Source organism: Lissotriton vulgaris, chromosome 4_1 (genome assembly GCF_964263255.1).
Source record: "Lissotriton vulgaris chromosome 4_1, aLisVul1.2, whole genome shotgun sequence".
Classification (NCBI taxonomy): domain Eukaryota; kingdom Metazoa; phylum Chordata; class Amphibia; order Caudata; family Salamandridae; genus Lissotriton; species Lissotriton vulgaris.
Window position 1 is genome coordinate 369,750,666 of NC_141691.1, and position 23,529 is coordinate 369,774,194.

Genomic DNA, 23,529 nt, shown 5'->3' on the forward strand with positions numbered 1-23,529 from the left:
AGGGACCCCTGCGCCCTTCGGGGCGATTGCATAGTAACACACACATGGTCGCTCGAACTAGTTGATGCTCAAATTCAGTGACTAATTCATTAGCCCAAAAACAATCGTGAGCGTCGTCGAGGCTGGACAGGTGTGCCTTCTTCCCAAATCTACCGTGGAAAATCAGCTGTGATGCTGGATAGGCTTTGCATCCTTGACTTTCACGAGCGCAATACCTGTGCTGTTCCTGTGACCAGGAGCTTCTTTCTCTTCATCTGCTGAACTGATCTTTCTCTGACCTTTTATTCACACAAGAGGCACATACCCTACTGGGCACATTGTGTTCGCGCGGGTTTCTGCAAGTTCGCACGTGTTTTGTACAATTTCGCAATTCGCGAAATTGTACAAAACCCTCGCGAACTTGCAGAAACCCGTGCGAACAAAAAAAAAATCCGCAAATTCGCGGGAATTCGCGGATTTTGCGGATTGCGAGTTCACAAATCCGCAAAATTCGCGAACGCGAGATTCGCAAAATTCGCCCATACTTACCCTCAAGCAGTATATGGAAAAAGGTAAAATCCCCAGGGGTTTATGTATACTTATCTTTCCAACCTTTGATGACTTAAGTGAAGACCTACTAAAGGAGTGGGAATGTAATTTAGAAGGGGTATCTCAAACCATGATGCGACTCTTGGTGAGACATGCATTGGAAAAGGGAGAAAAGCTTCAAGCAGAGATTGAAATCGTAGAAAAGAAAATTAATGATTTGACACAAAAATACCTAATTGAGAAAAACTATGGAATTTTGAAACAGGTTATGGATAACCATCAGATTTACCTTAAAGAGAAGAAGTTGAGGAAGATTAAAAGGGATGTTAAGACAACTGTGATGTCAGAATGTATACCTTTGCATAGAAATTTGATGGAGTGCAGGGCTTAGAGGATAAGAAAAGAACCAGAGAGGAAAGAGATGAAAGTGATGAAACTCGCTCTAACAGTAATTTATATATTTTATCACTGAGGAGCACTGCATCCAATAGCACCATGTCTGAGGCCTCTTTAGGGGAAGGTGCCTCCTCCGTCAAAAAATAATTGGCCAACTTGCGAATAATCAATCAATTGCAACTAAAAAGAGATCAATCAAAACCAGGAGGGGAGGATGGTGGGCAAAATGGAGGTACAAGAGGGGGAACAATGGACAAGGCAAACACAGGGAGGAACCCAAGAAAGTCCCTTGCACTTGACATATGATGATGATGATTCCAATGACTTTTAAAATGATAATCAAGACTTAAAAATTGTTAATTTGTCTAATAAAGTTCTTGATGATGGCGAAATTAAAATACTTAGTAAGGGTTTGAATTTCTGTCCCACACTAAGGGGCTCATTAGGATGGCGGACGGAAATGCCTCCGCAGACCCAGAGCATGCGGAACATGCCTATTTTCCGTGCGCCCGTCGCGGACACTCCGGCCGCCAAATCAGGATACGAAATACGGGCCAAAATCCGTCCGCGGCGGTAGAACACGGTCCGCCGCACCACCACACCCAACCACGCGGCGTACGTAACCTATCCAGAGACTCCGACGTACGGACTGACGTCTAGGACCGTCCTCCAAATCAAGATGGCGGAAAATACACATAAAAGCGCAGCGGAAAAACAACCTGCCTGAACACTGCGGATGCTCCACAGCGACCATACCCACCACGAGCCGCTCGCCGACATGGACCCTGCACGACACGCTTACCCGATACTCTTCGCGATCCACTACGTCCTAGTCTTGGCCCACCATCGAGGACGACGCAGGTAGGCTACAAACCATTCGCTGTCTGGAGAGGAGTACCTGCAAGGGCCGTGATGTAGGGAGGTGGGAGTGACATGTCCCGAAATCGACATATTCTTGTGTACGGCAAAGCCTCCAAGGGTCGTGACCCAGGTAGGGGAGAGTGACATGTATCTGAACCCACCGCCCTCAAGAAAATACAAATCCACACCAGCATCACACACGCAAGAATGACTCCGACAAACCACGACACATGAATCACAATTTTATTCACGCAGAATCGGAGTAACATCACAGTCTAGGTTGGAGCATGGGCAGTGTGGACACCAGACCAGTAACATCAGAGGCAGTACATCAGTATGAGAACAGCAACAGGGCAGCAACAGGGCAGTGTGGACACCAGAGCAGGTACATCAGAGTCAGTACATCAGTATGAGAACAGCAACAGGGCATTGTGGACACCAGAGCATGTACATCAGAGTCAGTACATCAGTATGATAACAGCAACAGGGCAGTGTGGACACCAGAGCATGTACATCAGAGGCAGCACATGAGAGGGGCTAAGTGCACCAACAGTCCATGGCAAGGCACAGGTCCATCAGAGGCAGTACATGAGAGGGGCCAAGTGCACCAACAGTCCATGGCAAGGCACAGGTCCATCAGAGGCAGTACATGAGAGGGGCTAAGTGCACCAACAGTCCATTGCACTGAAAAGGTCCATCAGAGGCAGCACATGAGAGGGCACAATGCAGTATCAGAACAGCAACAGGGCAGTGTGGACACCAGAGAATGTACATCAGAGTCAGTACATCAGTATGAGAACAGCAACAGGGCAGCAACAGGGCAGTGTGGACACCAGAGCAGGTACATCAGAGGCAGCACATGAGAGGGGCTAAGTGCACCAACAGTCCATGGCAAGGCACAGGTCCATCAGAGGCAGTACATGAGAGGGGCTAAGTGCACCAACAGTCCATTGCACTGAAAAGGTCCATCAGAGGCAGCACATGAGAGGGCACAATGCAGTATCAGAACAGCAACAGGGCAGTGTGGACACCAGAGCATGTACATCAGAGTCAATACATCAGTATGAGAACAGCAACAGGGCAGCAACAGGGCAGTGTGGACACCAGAGCAGGTACATCAGAGGGCATACATCAGTATCAGAACACCAACAGGGCAGTGTGGACACCAGAGCAGGTTCATCGGAGGCAGTACATCAGAGGGCATACAGCAGTATCTGAACAGCAACAGGGCAGTGTGGACACTAGAGCAGGTACATCAGAGTCAGTACATCGGTATGAGAACAGCAACAGGGCAGCAACAGGGCAGTGTGGACACCAGAGCAGGTACATCAGAGGGCATACATCAGTATGAGAACAGCAACAGGGCAGTGTGGACACCAGAGCAGGTACATCAGAGGGCATACATCAGTATGAGAACAGCAACAGGGCAGTGTGGACACCAGAGCAGGTACATCAGAGTCAGTACATCAGTATGAGAACATCAACAGGGCAGCAACAGGGCAGTGTGGACACCAGAGCAGGTACATCAGAGTCAGTACATCAGTATGAGAGCAGCAACAGGGCAGCAACAGGGCATTGTGGACACCAGAGCAAGTACATCAGAGGGCATACATCAGTATGAGAACAGCAACAGGGCATTGTGGACACCAGAGCATGTACATCAGAGGGCATACATCAGTATGAGAACAGCAACAGGGCAGCAACAGGGCAGTGTGGACACCAGAGCAGGTACATCAGAGGCAGCACATGAGAGGGGCTAAGTGCACCAACAGTCCATGGCAAGGCACAGGTCCATCAGAGGCAGTACATGAGAGGGGCTAAGTGCACCAACAGTCCATTGCACTGAAAAGGTCCATCAGAGGCAGCACATGAGAGGGCACAATGCAGTATCAGAACAGCAACAGGGCAGTGTGGACACCAGAGCATGTACATCAGAGTCAGTACATCAGTATGAGAACAGCAACAGGGCAGCAACAGGGCAGTGTGGACACCAGAGCAGGTACATCAGAGGCAGCACATGAGAGGGGCTAAGTGCACCAACAGTCCATGGCAAGGCACAGGTCCATCAGAGGCAGTACATGAGAGGGGCCAAGTGCACCAACAGTCCATGGCAAGGCACAGGTCCATCAGAGGCAGTACATGAGAGGGGCTAAGTGCACCAACAGTCCATTGCACTGAAAAGGTCCATCAGAGGCAGCACATGAGAGGGCACAATGCAGTATCAGAACAGCAACAGGGCAGTGTGGACACCAGAGCATGTACATCAGAGTCAGTACATCAGTATGATAACAGCAACAGGGCAGCAACAGGGCAGTGTGGACACCAGAGCAGGTACATCAGAGGCAGCACATGAGAGGGGCTAAGTGCACCAACAGTCCATTGCAATGCACAGGTCTATCAGAGGCAGTACATGAGAGGGGCCAAGTGCACCAACAGTCCATGGCAAGGCACAGGTCCATCAGAGGCAGTACATGAGAGGGGCTAAGTGCACCAACAGTCCATTGCACTGAAAAGGTCCATCAGAGGCAGCACATGAGAGGGCACAATGCAGTATCAGAACAGCAACAGGGCAGTGTGGACACCAGAGCATGTACATCAGAGTCAGTACATCAGTATGAGAACAGCAACAGGGCAGCAACAGGGCAGTGTGGACACCAGAGCAGGTACATCAGAGGGCATACATCAGTATCAGAACAGCAACAGGGCAGTGTGGACACCAGAGCAGGTACATAGGAGGCAGTACATCAGAGGGCATACAGCAGTATCTGAACAGCAACAGGGCAGTGTGGACACCAGAGCAGGTACATCAGAGTCAATACATCAGTATGAGAACAGCAACAGGGCAGCAACAGGGCAGTGTGGACACCAGAGCAGGTACATCAGAGGGCATACATCAGTATCAGAACACCAACAGGGCAGTGTGGACACCAGAGCAGGTACATCGGAGGAAGTACATCAGAGGGCATACAGCAGTATCTGAACAGCAACAGGGCAGTGTGGACACTAGAGCAGGTACATCAGAGTCAGTACATCAGTATGAGAACAGCAACAGGGCAGCAACAGGGCAGTGTGGACACCAGAGCAGGTACATCAGAGGGCATACATCAGTATGAGAACAGCAACAGGGCAGTGTGGACACCAGAGCAGGTACATCAGAGGGCATACATCAGTATGAGAACAGCAACAGGGCAGTGTGGACACCAGAGCAGGTACATCAGAGTCAGTACATCAGTATGAGAACATCAACAGGGCAGCAACAGGGCAGTGTGGACACCAGAGCAGGTACATCAGAGTCAGTACATCAGTATGAGAACAGCAACAGGGCAGCAACAGGGCATTGTGGACACCAGAGCAAGTACATCAGAGGGCATACATCAGTATGAGAACAGCAACAGGGCATTGTGGACACCAGAGCATGTACATCAGAGGGCATACATCAGTATGAGAACAGCAACAGGGCAGCAACAGGGCAGTGTGGACACCAGAGCAGGTACATCAGAGGCAGCACATGAGAGGGGCTAAGTGCACCAACAGTCCATGGCAAGGCACAGGTCCATCAGAGGCAGTACATGAGAGGGGCCAAGTGCACCAACAGTCCATGGCAAGGCACAGGTCCATCAGAGGCAATACATGAGAGGGGCTAAGTGCACCAACAGCCCATTGCACTGAAAAGGTCCATCAGAGGCAGCACATGAGAGGGCACAATGCAGTATCAGAACAGCAACAGGGCAGTGTGGACACCAGAGCATGTACATCAGAGTCAGCACATCAGTATGATAACAGCAACAGGGCAGCAACAGGGCAGTGTGGACACCAGAGCAGGTACATCAGAGGCAGCACATGAGAGGGGCTAAGTGCACCAACAGTCCATTGCAATGCACAGGTCTATCAGAGGCAGTACATGAGAGGGGCCAAGTGCACCAACAGTCCATGGCAAGGCACAGGTCCATCAGAGGCAGTACATGAGAGGGGCTAAGTGCACCAACAGTCCATTGCACTGAAAAGGTCCATCAGAGGCAGCACATGAGAGGGCACAATGCAGTATCAGAACAGCAACAGGGCAGCGTGGACACCAGAGCATGTACATCAGAGTCAGTACATCAGTATGAGAACAGCAACAGGGCAGCAACAGGGCAGTGTGGACACCAGAGCAGGTACATCAGAGGGCATACATCAGTATCAGAACAGCAACAGGGCAGTGTGGACACCAGAGCAGGTACATAGGAGGCAGTACATCAGAGGGCATACAGCAGTATCTGAACAGCAACAGGGCAGTGTGGACACCAGAGCAGGTACATCAGAGTCAATACATCAGTATGAGAACAGCAACAGGGCAGCAACAGGGCATTGTGGACACCAGAGCAGGTACATCAGAGTCAGTACATCAGTATGAGAACAGCAACAGGGTAGTGTGGACACCAGAGCAGGTACATCAGAGGGCATACATCAGTATGAGAACAGCAACAGGGCAGTGTGGACACCAGAGCAGGTACATCAGAGGCAGCACATGAGAGGGGCTAAGTGCACCAACAGTCCATGGCAAGGCACAGGTCCATCAGAGGCAGTACATGAGAGGGGCTAAGTGCACCAAAAGTCCATTGCACTGAAAAGGTCCATCAGAGGCAGCACATGAGAGGGCACAATGCAGTATCAGAACAGCAACAGGGCAGTGTGGACACCAGAGCATGTACATCAGAGTCAGTACATCAGTATGAGAACAGCAACGGGGCAGCAACAGGGCAGTGTGGACACCAGAGCAGGTACATCAGAGGGCATACATCAGTATCAGAACACCAACAGGGCAGTGTGGACACCAGAGCAGGTACATCGGAGGCAGTACATCAGAGGGCATACAGCAGTATCTGAACAGCAACAGGGCAGTGTGGACACTAGAGCAGGTACATCAGAGTCAGTACATCAGTATGAGAACAGCAACAGGGCAGCAACAGGGCAGTGTGGACACCAGAGCAGGTACATCAGAGGGCATACATCAGTATCAGAACACCAACAGGGCAGTGTGGACACCAGAGCAGGTACATCAGAGGGCATATATCAGTATGAGAACAGCAACAGGGCAGTGTGGACACCAGAGCAGGTACATCAGAGTCAGTACATCAGTATGAGAACATCAACAGGGCAGCAACAGGGCAGTGTGGACACCAGAGCAGGTACATCAGAGTCAGTACATCAGTATGAGAACAGCAACAGTGCAGCAACAGGGCATTGTGGACACCAGAGCAGGTACATCAGAGGGCATACATCAGTATGAGAACAGCAACAAGGCATTGTGGACACCAGAGCATGTACATCAGAGGGCATACATCAGTATGGGAACAGCAACAGGGCAGCAACAGGGCAGTGTGGACACCAGAGCAGGTACATCAGAGGCAGCACATGAGAGGGGCTAAGTGCACCAACAGTCCATGGCAAGGCACAGGTCCATCAGAGGCAGTACATGAGAGGGGCTAAGTGCACCAACAGTCCATTGCACTGAAAAGGTCCATCAGAGGCAGCACATGAGAGGGCACAATGCAGTATCAGAACAGCAACAGGGCAGTGTGGACACCAGAGCATGTACATCAGAGTCAGTACATCAGTATGATAACAGCAACAGGGCAGCAACAGGGCAGTGTGGACACCAGAGCAGGTACATCAGAGGCAGCACATGAGAGGGGCTAAGTGCACCAACAGTCCATTGCAATGCACAGGTCTATCAGAGGCAGTACATGAGAGGGGCCAAGTGCACCAACAGTCCATGGCAAGGCACAGGTCCATCAGAGGAAGTACATGAGAGGGGCTAAGTGCACCAACAGTCCATTGCACTGAAAAGGTCCATCAGAGGCAGCACATGAGAGGGCACAATGCAGTATCAGAACAGCAACAGGGCAGTGTGGACACCAGAGCATGTACATCAGAGTCAGTACATCAGTATGAGAACAGCAACAGGGCAGCAACAGGGCAGTGTGGACACCAGAGCAGGTACATCAGAGGGCATACATCAGTATCAGAACAGCAACAGGGCAGTGTGGACACCAGAGCAGGTACATAGGAGGCAGTACATCAGAGGGCATACAGCAGTATCTGAACAGCAACAGGGCAGTGTGGACACCAGAGCAGGTACATCAGAGTCAATACATCAGTATGAGAACAGCAACAGGGTAGTGTGGACACCAGAGCAGGTACATCAGAGGGCATACATCAGTATGAGAACAGCAACAGGGCAGTGTGGACACCAGAGCAGGTACATCAGAGGGCATATATCAGTATGAGAACAGCAACAGGGCAGTGTGGACACCAGAGCAGGTACATCAGAGTCAGTACATCAGTATGAGAACATCAACAGGGCAGCAACAGGGCAGTGTGGACACCAGAGCAGGTACATCGGAGGCAGTACATCAGTATGAGAACAGCAACAGGGCAGCAACAGGGCAGTGTGGACACCAGAGCAGGTATATCAGAGGGCATACAACAGCAACTTACATCACACTATCAGGTGGATTGCGTGAAGTACCCGCATCGGACAGACTGGCAGCACCAGAAACCGGAGTGTGACACACAGCCACAGATGTAGTGACTGACACATGAGCCACAGACCCAGATACACTGCCAGCACCTGATACATGAGTGTGAGACACAGCCACAGCCCGAGTGACTGACACATGGCCATAGACCCAGATACACTGCCAGCACCTGACACAGGAGTGTGAGACACAGCCACAGCCCGAGTGACTGACACATGGCACATAGACCCAGATACACTGCCAGCACCTGATACAGGAGTGTGAGACACAGCCACAGCCCGAGTGACTGACACATGGCCCATAGACCCAGATACACTGCCAGCACCTGATACAGGAGTGTGAGACACAGCCACAGCCCGAGTGACTGACACATGGCCCATAGACCCAGATACACTGCCAGCACCTGATACAGGATTATGAGACACAGCCACAGCCCGAGTGACTGACACATGGCCCATAGACCCAGATACACTGCCAGCACCTGATACAGGAGTGTGAGACACAGCCACAGACCGAGTGACTGACACATGGCCCATAGACCCAGATACACTGCCAGCACCTGATACAGGAGTGTGAGACACAGCCACAGACCGAGTGACTGACACATGGCCCATAGACCCAGATACACTGCCAGCACCTGATACAGGATATGTCTCGACTGATACCCTGCCACTAACAGACACATGCGAGTCAACTGCACCAGCGCCACTGGGACCACTGAAATGATGAGCCACAGGGCTGTATGGTCCAGGAGGCAGGGTGGCTCTGGGAGCGGGGGATAGTTGCAATTGTCCGACATCGGATTGTGCATGTGTCAATGCTGTGTGTCTACGTTTCTTTTGGACATGTGCCTGCACCCTGGACAGGACAGGACTTACAAGTGGACCGGACTGAGAAGAAATTTCACCCACCGTGGGAGGTGCATCTGCTGGGGGGGAATGCTCTCGGGGGACGTGCTGGAGCCTGCTTGTCGTTTGCTGTGTGGCTGCCTTGTGGCCTCTGCAACATGTGTCATGGGGGATGCTACTACAGGGTCCACCTGCATCCGTCCCTGACGGGCCCTGATGGGAGTGGAGGTAAGGGGCAACTCCACTGCGGAGACATCTGTATTCCGTTTCCCAGAAAACAGCTGCCTCAGTGCAACAATGGGTGATGTATGCCTGTCCCTGACAGTGCCACTGTCCATGGGAGATGCCTTGGGCCTTGGATGTTCAATTTCCGTAGGAGTACTGTTGTCTGCGGACTTTCCCTGTTCCCTGGATGGTGCCCTGTTCCAGGCAGCAGACTTGTCGTGTGTGGTGTACATGTCCCCAGGACACACCTTCTCCCCGTGTGTGTCCCTGCCCCTGGGAGTGTCCGTGCTCTTCTTAGGTGCGTTTGTCTTGTGACTGTCCTTGTCCCTGCCCTTGGGAGTGGCTCCTTCCTTCCTAGTTTCCCTGCCCTTGGGAGTGGCTCCTTCTTTCCTAGTTTCCCTGCCCTTGGGAGTGGCTCCTTCCTTCCTAGTGTCCCTGCCCTTGGGAGTGGCTCCTTCCTGCCTAGTGTCCCTGCCCTTGGGAGTGGCCCCTTCCTGCCTAGTGTCCCTGCCCTTGGGAGTGGCTACTTCCTTCCTAGGTTCCCTGCCCTTGGGAGTGGCTCCTTCCTTCCTAGTTTCCCTGCCCTTGGGAGTGGCTCCTTCCTTACTGGTTTCCATGCCCTTGGGAGTGGCTCCTTTCTTCCTAGTTTCCCTGCCCTTGGGAGTGGCTCCTTCCTTCCTAGTTTCCCTGCCCTTGGGAGTGGCTCCTTCCTTTCTAGTCTCTCTGGCACTGGGAGTATGCGAGCCCTCAAGAGATTCATTTGTCTTCTCAATGTCCTCGTACAAGGTAGTGTCAATGGAAGTGGGAGTGAGTCTTGGCTTGGTAGTACCTTGTGTGTGGGATGGCTGTGCAGCATTTGTGGCCATTACACCCAACCCCTCTTTAGCTTCACGTGTATGTACTCCACTATATCTGACGTTGTCCTTGTGAACAGATTTACCTGACCTAGGGGATGGGGTCTGAGGCCTCCGTGCCTTGACGTGCTGGCTGACGCTGCTTCTAGTGCAATAACCTGTATTAGAGTCCTGGTCAGAAAATTCACTCCCCCCTGACACATCCAGAGTTGTAGATGGTGGAACAGAACTACCACCCAGTCCATGCGACTGTACAATGGCAGACGACACACTGTTAGACAATGACTGCAGTGTCCTGTGTACACCAGCCAGATCACTGTGCATACCTTCCATGAATGCCACCACCTGCCCCAACTTCCTATCGTGGTCTTGGAAAGCATTAATCATATTGGTCTGCCCCACACACAGCTGTCGCAGCAGATCAACAGCCTCTGCACAAAATGCATTTTGGCTCACCGAGGCTGGGGCAGCGGTGCCGACACCGAACGCCACTCTGCTCCCCCTACTCCTGCGTGCACGAACAGTACATGGTGCAGTTGGCGGCAGGGTGGGCCCTGTGTGCTGTGTCCCGACCGAAGGTGTTGATTGCCCACTCCCAGTCTGTGACAACAGTGCTGACTCACCAACACTGTCGGAAGATGATGACGATGTTGTCTCCACATGCGAGTCCTCCGGGATGGTCCTGTCCCCCACTCCGGGGCTGGCCCCTTCGGTGTCAGTCTGCGTGTGCGCGACGTCTGATCTGGATGCATTGCCTTCTGTCATCTCCACCGTCTGTGGCTGAGTGCCCTCTGCCAAAGCTGAAATGCACAGGAAATTGGTGTAAGTCATGGGCACACTCACGTACAGTACTGCTACGGAATCCCTAAAGCCAATGATGACAATGTCCATCGATCCCCCAACCTGCACACGGCCCACCCCAACCAGTCATCCTCACAGGAATTAAGTGGCATTGGCCGTAATACATGTACAGCATGCACACTGGGCATGAGGAACTACATCTGCACACAAGTGTTGCCAAGGGGTGACGGAGCACTACAGCATGTGCATGAAAACTGAACCGCTTAGCGGGTGGCGTCTCAACATGCCGCATCGGGAAGTGAAATTTTACTGCAGCAATGTCACCAACATGCCATTGGAACGAGCCTCACGATCAACGGAAGTCCATAATGTGTGTAGGCAACTATACATGCATTGCACTCACAAGCAACATACACTGACAGTATGCTTACCGCCACGTTGCTGTTCATCCACACGCAACCGCTCGGACAGGTCAGGATGCGTCACAGCTATGATACGGTGCATGAGAGGGGTCATTGAGCATCGGGCCAGACGTGCCGTCCTTGGAATCATCCCTAGTGTCACTTCCACTACATTCTTGCTCAGTCTGGAAATGTCATCCCAGCGTTTGTGGCAGTGTGTATGTCGTCTATTGGACACCCCTGCTGCTCGTACTTCACGTGCAATGCTCCTCCACACGTCCTTGCGAAGGTGCAGCTTCACTTACCATGATGGGAGACAAAAGGGTGGAAGTCAGTGGACAGTTGGCCAGTCACACAGATAGGAGCAACACATTTCTCTCTGCAGCCATGCACATATCGAATCTTTTGTTGGTCACACATCACACCGCCAAGTTTCCAGAGCCCAGGTGTCATATGACACCTCATGCACAACAACTTATCCCCCACTGCACTTACCACCTGTCCAGGTGCGCCGTACAGGCGTCCGTAGTTGCGGAGCACAGCGTCCACGAGGACATCAAGCTCCGCGGCGGTGAAGGGACGAGACCGGATCTCTTTGACTCTCGACATGCCAAGGTCACGGAGTATGGCACTAGAGCGGCAGTCGGTGGTCAGCTCCGCAGCAGCAGGTGGAGGTGATGGTCACAGGCAGCAGTTGGTGGTCAGCTCCGCAGCAGCAGGTGGAGGTGATGGTCACAGGCAGCAGTCGGTGGTCAGCTCCGCAGCAGCAGGTGGAGGTGATGGTCACAGGCAGCAGTCGGTGGTCAGCTCCGCAGCAGCAGGTGGAGGTGATGGTCACAGGCAGCAGTCGGTGGTCAGCTCCGCAGCAGCAGGTGGAGGTGATGGTCACAGGCAGCAGTCGGTGGTCAGCTCCGCAGCAGCAGGTGGAGGTGATGGTCACAGGCAGCAGTCGGTGGTCATCGTAGAAGGTATGCTTTTGCACATCACACATATATAGGGCCCTGTGGCCATGTCAGTGGCATACGGCGCCAGCCATTGGTCAGCCGTGAAAGCGTGTTTGGAATTGGGCCAATGATTGGCCCTGGTGTTGCGGTGAACAGCATACGGTACTTGCTATTGGCCAACCGTGGCCCATGTCCACACCTCCCATTGGCTGCACGTGCACAGACCGTCACGCTCACACACCGGCAAGTGCATGTGCTAGACACCGGGACGGATGCATCATTTGCAACAAAGTTGTAACAGTGGTGCCACCATGGCGGGACACGTATTCGGCGGGGGAGGTGGAGGCCAAAACATCCATAAGCTGATGTCAATGCACATGGCAGTTCATGACCCCCCTTACAGTGACATTGCATCAGCCAGCCTACACCGGCCGGCCCAGCCCTGCCCATGACCGCCGTTCCGGCCATGCCAACTACCGCTGCTTCAGGCCCCCTCCACTACCGCCGTGCCAGGCCCAGCCCGTGACCGCCGTTCCGGCCATGCCAACTACCGCCGCTTCAGGCCCCCTCCACTACCGCCGTGCCAGGCCCAGCCCATGACCGCCGTTCCGGCCATGCCAACTACCGCCGCTTCAGGCGGTAGTTGGCATGGCTGGAACGGCGGTCATGGGCAGGGCTGGGCCGGCCGTTGTAGGCTGGCTGATGCAATGTCACTGTAAGGGGGGTCATGAACTGCCATGTGCATGGACATCAGCTTATGGATGTTTTGGCCTCCACCTCCCCCGCCGAATACGGGCCCCGCCATGGAGGCGCCACAGTTGGAACTTTGTTGCAAATGATGCATCCGTCCTGGTGTCTAGCACATGCACTTGCCGGTGTGTGAGCGTGACGGTCTGTGCACATGTAGACAATGGGAATGTTGAACACGGGCCTCGTATGGCCAGACGTAAACAGCGGAAGCAGTGCACCGCCATGGCGGCGTCAATGATTGCATGCCAGCTGACGATGCACCTTGTTTCAATGTCTGCAGCTGCATGATGACGGTTGTGTGCGTGATTGCGTGACTCCACACTTCATGCTCTATCCCATGTGTGTCCATACCATGCCCATCGGTGTGCCACTAATGTCCGTCACTTTTGGGCCATGTCACATGTCTTGTTGGCAGTGATGTTGAGGTGAGACAAAGTGCATTGCACATGTTGCTACACATCATGTAGCTAGTGGGTGCACATTGCTACGTCAATACATGTTGTTGTGACAATCAGAGATGTCACACATATGCTAATTGAACACTGCCTATTACATGTTGGATAGAGTGCGGTGACATGTGAGTGAGTTGCACAGACATGCGTTGTATGTCAATTGACTTCCATTCCATTTACTCCCACACAGGAGGGCTCCAAATGTCCATCGCCCATACACTGTGCTGGAGGATATGGGGGACGAGGAGGTGATCAGGAAATTCAGGCTTGATCGACGTCGATTGCTGGAGCTTGTGAACCAATTGTCTCCTCACCTGCAGCCGCGAAGAAACTATCCAGGCTCCATTTCACCCACCCAAAAGGTGATGGCGGCACTCTATTTTTTTGCAACAGGCACATTTCAGTACACTGTTGGACATGCCGGGGGAATGTCACAGGCCATGTTCAGCACGGTACTTCGGGATGTACTGACAGCCATGATGGTGTACAAGAATGACTACATACATTTTCCACAGGCGGCAGAGTTGGCAGCGGTCAAAGCAGACTTCTATGCACTGGGTCGCATATCACACGTTGTGGGTTCCATTGATGGCACGCATATTGCGAACATTCCACCACGGGCACGTGAGCAGGTGTTTAGGAATCGGAAGCACTTCCACTCCCTAAACGTGCAGGTGGTGTGCCAGGCCGACAACATAATCTCACATGTGTGTGCAAGATTTCCTGGCTCTGCACATGACGCCCACATCATGCGGAGCAGCATTGTCCCCCAACTGATGGCAAATCTGCGTCCGTCACAAGCCTGGCTTGTTGGTGAGTATGCTGTGGTGACAGGAGTGATATCTGTGTGGCTTTGTGTGGCCACATGTTCAGGTAGTGATGTGTCTCTCTCTCTCTAATTTCCACAAACACAGGCGACTCGGCTTACCCAAACAGGCCTTGGCTTCTAAGTCCAATACGCAATCCCACTACAGCAGAAGAAATGCGATACAATGATGCCCATGGTAGGACACGTCGAGTGGTGGAATGAACATTTGGCCTGCTTAAGTCTAGGTTTCGGTGCCTGGATAAGACTGAAGGGGCCCTGCCTTACGCACCAGGCAAAGTATGCAAGATTGTGATTGCCTTCTGCATGCTCCACAACCTGGCTGTGCGCAATAACATTGAACTGATCTTGGACCCAGATGAACAGCAAGTTCCTCGCCCTCCCGACCCACCCATGTCGACTGATGAGGATAGTGGTGAGGAGGAAGGTGTGGACCAGAGGCGCCAGCTCATTGAACGCTACTTCCCTTGATTGTGAGTGTGCCCCTCTTGTGCTGCTTGTGTATGCCCTGTGTAGGTTTGCTGCTCTTGTGTCATTGTGTTGGGCATCATCTATGTGTTTTGTTATGTGATGTATGCATGTGTGTGTGTCTCTTCATTTATGAGTACATGCACGTCTCCATAATGTGTGTAGTCTCATCCATTCCTGTTGTGATGTGTGTGGTTTGTTGAATGTTGCACTGCAGTGTGTTGGGATGAGTGTGATGGTGTTTCCTAGCATGTGTTTGCGTTTTCTATGTTTCCCTAGGTAACTCCCTTGCGGCATGATTCTGTACCACTTGGATCCCTGAACCTGGTTACATCTGTTTCTGATGCAATCATGTGAATAAACATGGAGGCAACACATCATTGTGTGAGTAAGTGTTATTTATTTACAGATTGTGCATAGGTGTAGGTGCATATTTACAAATGAGTGAAGGGGTGGGGGAGTGAGAGTCCAAGGTAATGGCAGATGAGATGTCCGTGCAGACACCACATAGGGTGGTGTGTGCCTAGTGCAGCAGGCCTGTGCCAGGTGGGACCGGATAGTTGGCAGGGTGAATGGCAGGCTCAGGTACTCAAAAGAGTCATTGTCGGCTCCTCTTGGAGCGTGTGGCAGGAGCTTTGACACTGCTCTCGCCCACTTCCAGCCTCGGACGGCCCCTCCGTCTTTGTGTCGGGACGGAGTCAGCTGGGTGCGCTGGCTGATCAGGTGGCACATCCGCCGCCAGGGGCGCAGGTGGCGGTGGCGGTGTTGTTGGCGGTGGCGTTGTTTGAGGGGGGGTGTGGTGGGTGGTGTTGGCGGATATCCTCGTGCTAAAAATGTCCACGAGTTGGCCAAGCCGCCTCTCGATGGCCCACAACATTGCTGTGTTGTCCACAAAGTCCTGGTGGGCACGGTCTGCATGTGCCTGGCCACATACATAGCCCGCCTCCACCCTGACTAGTGCTTCAAGACACTGTTGCACGGCATTGGGCGTGGTGTCATCATGCCTTCTTTCTGCTGTGCTCCTGCCTGCAGGTTCTGGCCTTGTATTTGTGGTTTGCCTCACTCTCTCCCTGCGTGTCTGGGATGGCGCTGCCCCAGCGTTGGCCGGTGGGTTGGGCAGGGTGGCAGGGGCAGAAGTGGTGGTAGTAGTGGTGGTGGAGGTGGTGCTGGAGGTAGCTGTGCAGGTCACAGTAGCCGGTGTTGTGGTGATGCCAGAGGCCGTGGTTGTTGTTGGTGCAGGTGTGACCTGCGACCCAGAGGTCCCTGGCTGGCTGCTTGAGCCGGCACCATCCTCAGCCCCGGAGGTGGCTGGCCAATCGTCCCCTGAAAGATCAGAGTGTGGGGATGCTGGAGGCCTGGTGTTAATTGCAGCTGTCAGATTAGGATCCCCTGCAAAACAAAAATGTGAGGATGAGTCATGTTGCCTAAACGTGTACATTTATTTATATTTGACATTCAGTCGGCAATGGCACACACCCCACCCACCACCACCCTCTCTATGGACATGGGGGCCTGTGGGGAGTTGTAGTTCCGTCCCCTCACACACCCCACCCACCACCACCACCCTCTCTATGGACATGGGGGCCTGTGGGGAGTTGGACTAGTGACCCCTCACACACCCCGCCCACCACCACCCTCTCTATGGACATGGGGGCCTGTGGGGAGTTGGACTAGTGACCCCTCACACACCCCGCCCACCACCACCACCCTCTCTATGGACATGGGGGCCTGTGGGGAGTTGGACTAGTGACCCCTCACACACCCCACCCACCCACCACCACCCTCTCTATGGACATGGGGGCCTGTTGGGAGTTGTAGTTCCGTCCCCTCACACACCCCACCCACCACCACCACCCTCTCTATGGACATGGGGGCCTGTGGGGAGTTGGACTAGTGACCCCTCACACACCCCGCCCACCACCACCACCCTCTCTATGGGCATGGGGGCCTGTTGGGAGTTGTAGTTCCGTCCCCTCACACACCCCACCCACCACCACCACCCTCTCTATGGACATGGGGGCCTGTTGGGAGTTGTAGTTCCGTCCCCTCACACACCCCACCCACCACCACCACCCTCTCTATGGACATGGGGGCCTGTTGGGAGTTGTAGTTCCGTCCCCTCACACACCCCACCCACCACCACCACCCTCTCTATGGACATGGGGGCCTGTTGGGTGTGGTAGTTCCGTCCCCTCACACACCCCACCCACCACCACCACCCTCTCTATGGACATGGGGGCCTGTGGGGAGTTGGACTAGTGACCCCTCACACACCCCGCCCACCACCACCCTCTCTATGGACATGGGGGCCTGTGGGGAGTTGGACTAGTGACCCCTCACACACCCCGCCCACCACCACCACCCTCTCTATGGACATGGGGGCCTGTGGGGAGTTGGACTAGTGACCCCTCACACATCCCACCCACCCACCACCACCCTCTCTATGGACATGGGGGCCTGTTGGGAGTTGTAGTTCCGTCCCCTCACACACCCCACCCACCACCACCACCCTCTCTATGGACATGGGGGCCTGTGGGGAGTTGGACTAGTGACCCCTCACACACCCCGCCCACCACCACCACCCTCTCTATGGACATGGGGGCCTGTGGGGAATTGGACTAGTGACCCCTCACACACCCCGCCCACCACCACCACCCTCTCTATGGACATGGGGGCCTGTGGGGAATTGGACTAGTGACCCCTCACACACCCCGCCCACCACCACCACCCTCTCTATGGACATGGGGGCCTGTGGGGAGTTGGACTAGTGACCCCTCACACACCCCACCCACCACCACCACCCTCTCTATGGACATGGGGGCCTGTTGGGAGTTGTAGTTCCGTCCCCTCACACACCCCACCCACCACCACCACCCTCTCTATGGACATGGGGGCCTGTTGGGAGTTGTAGTTCCGTCCCCTCACACACCCCACCCACCACCACCACCCTCTCTATGGACATGGGGGCCTGTTGGGAGTTGTAGTTCCGTCCCCTCACACACCCCACCCACCACCACCACCCTCTCTATGGACATGGGGGCCTGTGGGGAGTTGTAGTTCCGTCCCCTCACACACCCCACCCACCACCACCACCCTCTCTATGGACATGGGGGCCTGTGGGGAGTTGTAGTTCCGTCCCCTCACACACCCCACCCACCACCACCACCCTCTCTATGGACATGGGGGCCTGTTGGGAGTTGTAGTTCCGTCCCCTCACACACCCCACCCACCACCACCACCCTCTCTATGGACATGGGGGCCTGTGGGGAGTTGGACTAGTGACCCCTCAAACACCCCACCCACCACCACCACCCTCTCTATGGACATGGGGGCCTGTGGGGAGTTGGACTAGTGACCCCTCACACACCCCGCCCACCACCACCACCCTCTCTATGGACATGGGGGCCTGTTGGGAGTTGTAGTTCCGTCCCCTCACACACCCCACCCACCACCACCACCCTCTCTATGGACATGGGGGCCTGTGGGGAGTTGGACTAGTGACCCCTCACACACCCCGCCCACCACCACCACCCTCTCTATGGACATGGGGGCCTGTTGGGAGTTGTAGTTCCGTCCCCTCACACACCCCACCAACCACCACCACCCTCTCTATGGACATGGGGGCCTGTGGGGAGTTGTAGTTCCGTCCCCTCACACACCCCACCCACCACCACCACCCTCTCTATGGACATGGGGGCCTGTAGGAGTGGTTTAGACGTTGTTGAGTATGTGGACTGCATGCATGGCTGGGGTCTGGGAGATGTGTCTTCAGAGTTGTGTGAGGCACACCGTGTTGTTGTGTTTGTGGTGCTTGGTTGGTACTTACCAGCCTCTTCTCCATCATCAAGTCCATCGAGGGTCTCAGGGTGCAGGATGGTCAGCACCTTCTCCTCCCACTCGGTGTACGGTAGGGGCTCCGGGGGGTTCCACCGCCTGTGTGGTTGGCCCGGAGGAAGTTCTTGGCTCTGATGGACTTTACCCGGGTCTTGAGGTCGTGCCACTACCTCTGGATTTCCTGCTTCGTCCTCGGGACGGTCCCGGAGGCATTGACCCTGGTGACGATCCGGTCCCACAGGCTGTTCTTCCTAGCTATGCTGGTCTGCTGCACTAGGGATCCAAAGATGTGGGGTTCAACATGAATAATCTCATCGACCATTACCCTGAGCTCGGTATCGGTGAATTTCGGATTTTTCTTGGGTGCCATGGTGCTCGGGTGTGTGTTTGTGTGAATTAGGAGGTGGTGGTGTTTGGGTATGGTGTGGTGGGTCTTTGTGTACAGGGTGTGTTTGGGTGTGGGTTATGTGTATGATATATATTTTATGCTGTTGGCTGAGTGGTGTCTCCTGCTAGCAGCTATGCTGTGATGCAGAGGATTTCTGGAGTGGGTGGGAGTTAATTTATAGTCTGTGTGTTGGCCCTGTGTGAATGTTGATTGGCAGTCAGGTGATAGGTGGGTGTGTTGGCAGGTGTGGTTTATGCAGTTCTTGGGGGTGGGTCATTGTGTCTTGTGTTTGGTTTAGATGTGTCAGGTGGGTGGTCGTTCATTTTCCTATGTTTGGTGATGAATTCTGTCGCTATGTATGCCATTGGTTTGACTGTAGGGATGTTGGACTTCCGCTGTGGTGCACGGTTTCTCCTAGCATTGGTACCGCCGCGGACGTGGATCGCGGTGGCTACCGGGGTACTTGCGGTGTTATCCTAATTGCGGACACGGACACTACGCAGGTATCGCGGGGGAGGTTGTTGTTCTCCTGGTCATGTGCGTACGCGGCGGTCGGTGTTTTTTAGGTTCCGTCCGCCTGCCGCGGCCTCAGGTGTACTTCGACCGCCGCGGACGGAGATTGTTGTGCTCCGTCCGCCGCGATCGGCGTTTTTTATCACATTTGATCCTAATCGCTATTGCGGTTTTTCCGCGGGCAGGTCCGGAGTATCTTGCCACCTTCCTCGGCGGACGGAACACGTTTCCGTCCGCGATCCTAATCGACCCCAAAGTGTGGATTTGACTAATACACATATTGACTTATAAAAATTTATAAGAGTACTTAAATTGAAAGATTACTTCTCTAGCAGACCTTGCGATTCAGGGGGGCCCTGGTCACCAGGAATCCTGAGACACAAACCATCTGGGATATTCGTGATGTACAATGTCTATTGTCACTCAACGAGAAAGATGTGTATAATATTCCGACCCTGCTCAAAGACTTTGACATCACACAGAATGAGAGTGTGGACAGTGGACTTCGCCCCAAGTCTAAGTTCATACCTGCTAATTCCCATCACCAGAACATTGATGTTTTTCACAACAAGGTCTCAGAAGAACTTTATAAATTAGAAGTACCCAATAAATTTGCACCTAAGGTTAATAATAACATCACGGCCGCTGAAAGACTAGCTTTAAACAGATTGCGTAAGGATCCTACTATCTTTATCAGAGAGGCCGAGAAAGGCAGAAATGTCATTATAATGAATCATGGGGACAATATGCATTAATCATTAGACAGCTTAGCAATGGCAATTGCTATAGGGAAATTCAATGCAACCCTATTCCCAAACTCAATAACATGAATAATGCAAGACTCACTGAATGGAAGGATTCATGTCTGTTGACGGAGGAAGAATATAGATACCTATTGGTGGATTGCTCTACTTTCCCCTGTATATATATTCTACCTAAGATTCACAAAGGAGGGCAATTCCCCCCGGCTAGACTGACCATTTCAGGGGTGGGCTCACCCACTGAAACTTTATCATAATATGTAGACCTAAGATTACAGAAGTATGTCCTTAACTTACCATCTTATGTTAAGGACATTAAGGATATTTATAATGAAGTTCAAGGATTTTGAGTGGTCAGAGGACCTTATGTTTGTCACCTTTGACGTAGAGAGTCTCTACACATGTATTGAAAAAGAATATCGGATCATGGCAGTACAGTCCTTCCTGGATAGGGAGGATGTGGAATTATATGACTATAATGAGATGGTGGTGAAAATTATTGATATCATCCTTACTAATAACTACTTCTTCTTTGACAATCACTGGTTCCAACAGACACAGGGGAACAGGATGGGCTCCAAATTTGCTCCCTCTTATTCCTACCTCTTTATAGGGTGGTACGAGAGAAAGCATGCCTGGGGCAAAGGTGCCTCTCCCTGGACTATTTTTTTTTTTTGCGTTGTAGTACTTTATTCGATAAAAAACATTTATCATAAAAGTTAAAACCAATTTCAAGTTCCAACAACCCTTAAAATTCATACAAAACAGGATACAGATTTTATGTACATTAAAACCATATATACAGTTAAAATTGGGTGAACCAGTAGAACCATTAAAAATAGAATAGCAGCATGTTCAGACACAGTTAACCTGAGATATCATTTAGCACCCTCATTTGAAATCATCTTTAGCTGCTTAGATCTTATCTGCCACGCTCTTCCCAAATATTTCGTGACCCCACACACCAAAGCCAATGATGAAACATCTGTTGTAAGAATGAGCAGGGCGTTAAGGTGCTGTCTGAAGCCAAGCTCCCTACAAATTGGCCTAAGCCACCATCTTCTTACACCCCTATAGGCTCTACAAGCGAATATAAAATGTGCTAAAGACTCTTTGGGGCATGGGCAACATGGACATGAGGTATGGTCAGGCAGGGAAGGTCTCCACTTTCCAGTAAATTAATTTAATGGTAGGCTTCCATATCTGAGTTTTAGGAAGAGTGTTCTGTCGCCAGGTGATTGGATGAAATCCAGAAATGGTTCGAACTTTCTGGCAGACTTATTGTTCAGAAATTGATCGGTCAAAGGTTCCCACCTATGTCCCTCTAGTTCCTCCTTCAGAACCCAGTCCCAATACAATTTCTTAACAACATTTTTTGGTGGGGGGGACTGAGTCAGCCAAAGCTCACCCAATCCTAACCACGTGACCAACTCCTTCAGCTTGCTCAGCCATTGAATCTTAGCACAGCCGCCCAAGCTGATGAGTTCATCAAATGCTGCAGCGTAATTGACTAGATCCGTTGATCTTCGCAAGCGCACCCAGAACAACAAAGGGCGCAGGCGGACTATATCCTTGATTGAGCATCTGCCCAAATCAAGGAAAAGTGGTTTTAGAGGAGTTGAGGCTGGGAGCGAGACCAAATCTCGAAAAAACTTGTTCTCTGCCCTAACCAGTTCCGGGATGTTCTCAAACCCCCAAAGTTCTGAGCCATAAACTGCTGAAGCCAACGCCTTCCCTTCATAAACTGCCAGGGCCGGGGCTATAGGTCTGCTGGTCGAGCCTCGGTGGTCTCGTGCAGTAGCTCCTGCCACTCTCTTGAGGCTCAGGAGCATTTTCGAGACATGAGAGTTCCAGGTCATTTTAACATTAATTCTTATGCCCAAATAGTCGAAAGCCTCGACAACCTCCAGAGGCGCCCCATTAAGAGAGATGTTTAACCTTTTTACTAGGACAGTGCCATCAGCTTTGTTTTGGAGGTGTTGATAGTTAAGCCACGCTCTACTCAAAACAAGCTGAATTTGTCCAGGAGTTTCTGGAGGCCCATTGGTGTCTTTGAAGTCAGGAGGGTATCATCTGCGAAGAGAAGGGTGGGTGTTTTTTCTCCCACCAGGACTGGGGCGTCGGCCGGGTCCTCCCTCAAATGGTCCACCACCCCATTCACAAAGAGGGAGAACAGGGTCAGCGCCATCACACAGCCCTAGTGCACCCCTCTATTCACAGTCACCCTCTCTGTCAGGTCTCCCTGGCTCCCCCATCTAATCCTTGCATAATTGCCCTTGTGAAGTCTCTTTAATAATTCCAGGAGGTAGATCGGGAAACCCATGTCGTGCAGCACTTGCCATAGTTTGTTACGGGGCACCAGGTCAAATGCGGTTTTCAGGTCGATAAAGGCTAGGTAAAGGGAACCCCTCCCGATGGACACAGATTTCCAGAAAACCGCGAAGAATCTGAAAACCTGGTCCATCGTACCCACCCCCGCCTAAAACCTGCCTGGAAGTGTGACAGAATACTCCCTTCCTTCAGCCATGCTCCCATTCTGGAGACAATGCCCCTGCCAACTACCTTTTGCACCACGTCGATTAAACTAATCGGCCTGTAGTTGGCAGGGTCCTCTCTATCCCCCTTCTTATATATTGTCACCACCTCGGCCATCTGCCACGACTCCGGGACATCCTGGCCCTGGGCAATTAGGTTCAACAAGAGACTTATGTATGCAGCCCAGGTCACTGGGTCGTGTAAGAGTAGGTCACCAGGCAGGCCATCCGGGCAGGCAGCCTTGCCTGGGGCCATGTTTTTAATGGCTCGCTCGACCTCTTTAGAGATGAAGGGGTCTGGGTCAGGAAGGCTTCCCAAGCTAGAATCATGGTAGGGCACAGCTATAGGCTCTGGGTCCAACTCCAAAACCTCATCACCACAATATAAGTTGGAAAAATGGGCATGCCATTGTTGAGCGGTGATGTGGTTTACAAAGGGATCCAAGCCTTTCCTACTAGAGATGTTGATTAAGTCCCAAAACTTATAAGAGTCTTTTGCTTGAGCTGCAAGTTTTAAATTTTGCCAATGGTCTTCCTCCCATTCCCGTTTTGCCACCCTTAAGATATTGTTGTAGTCCTTCCTAGCCTCTCTTACTCCTTCCATATTTTTTGACCGTAGTGCTA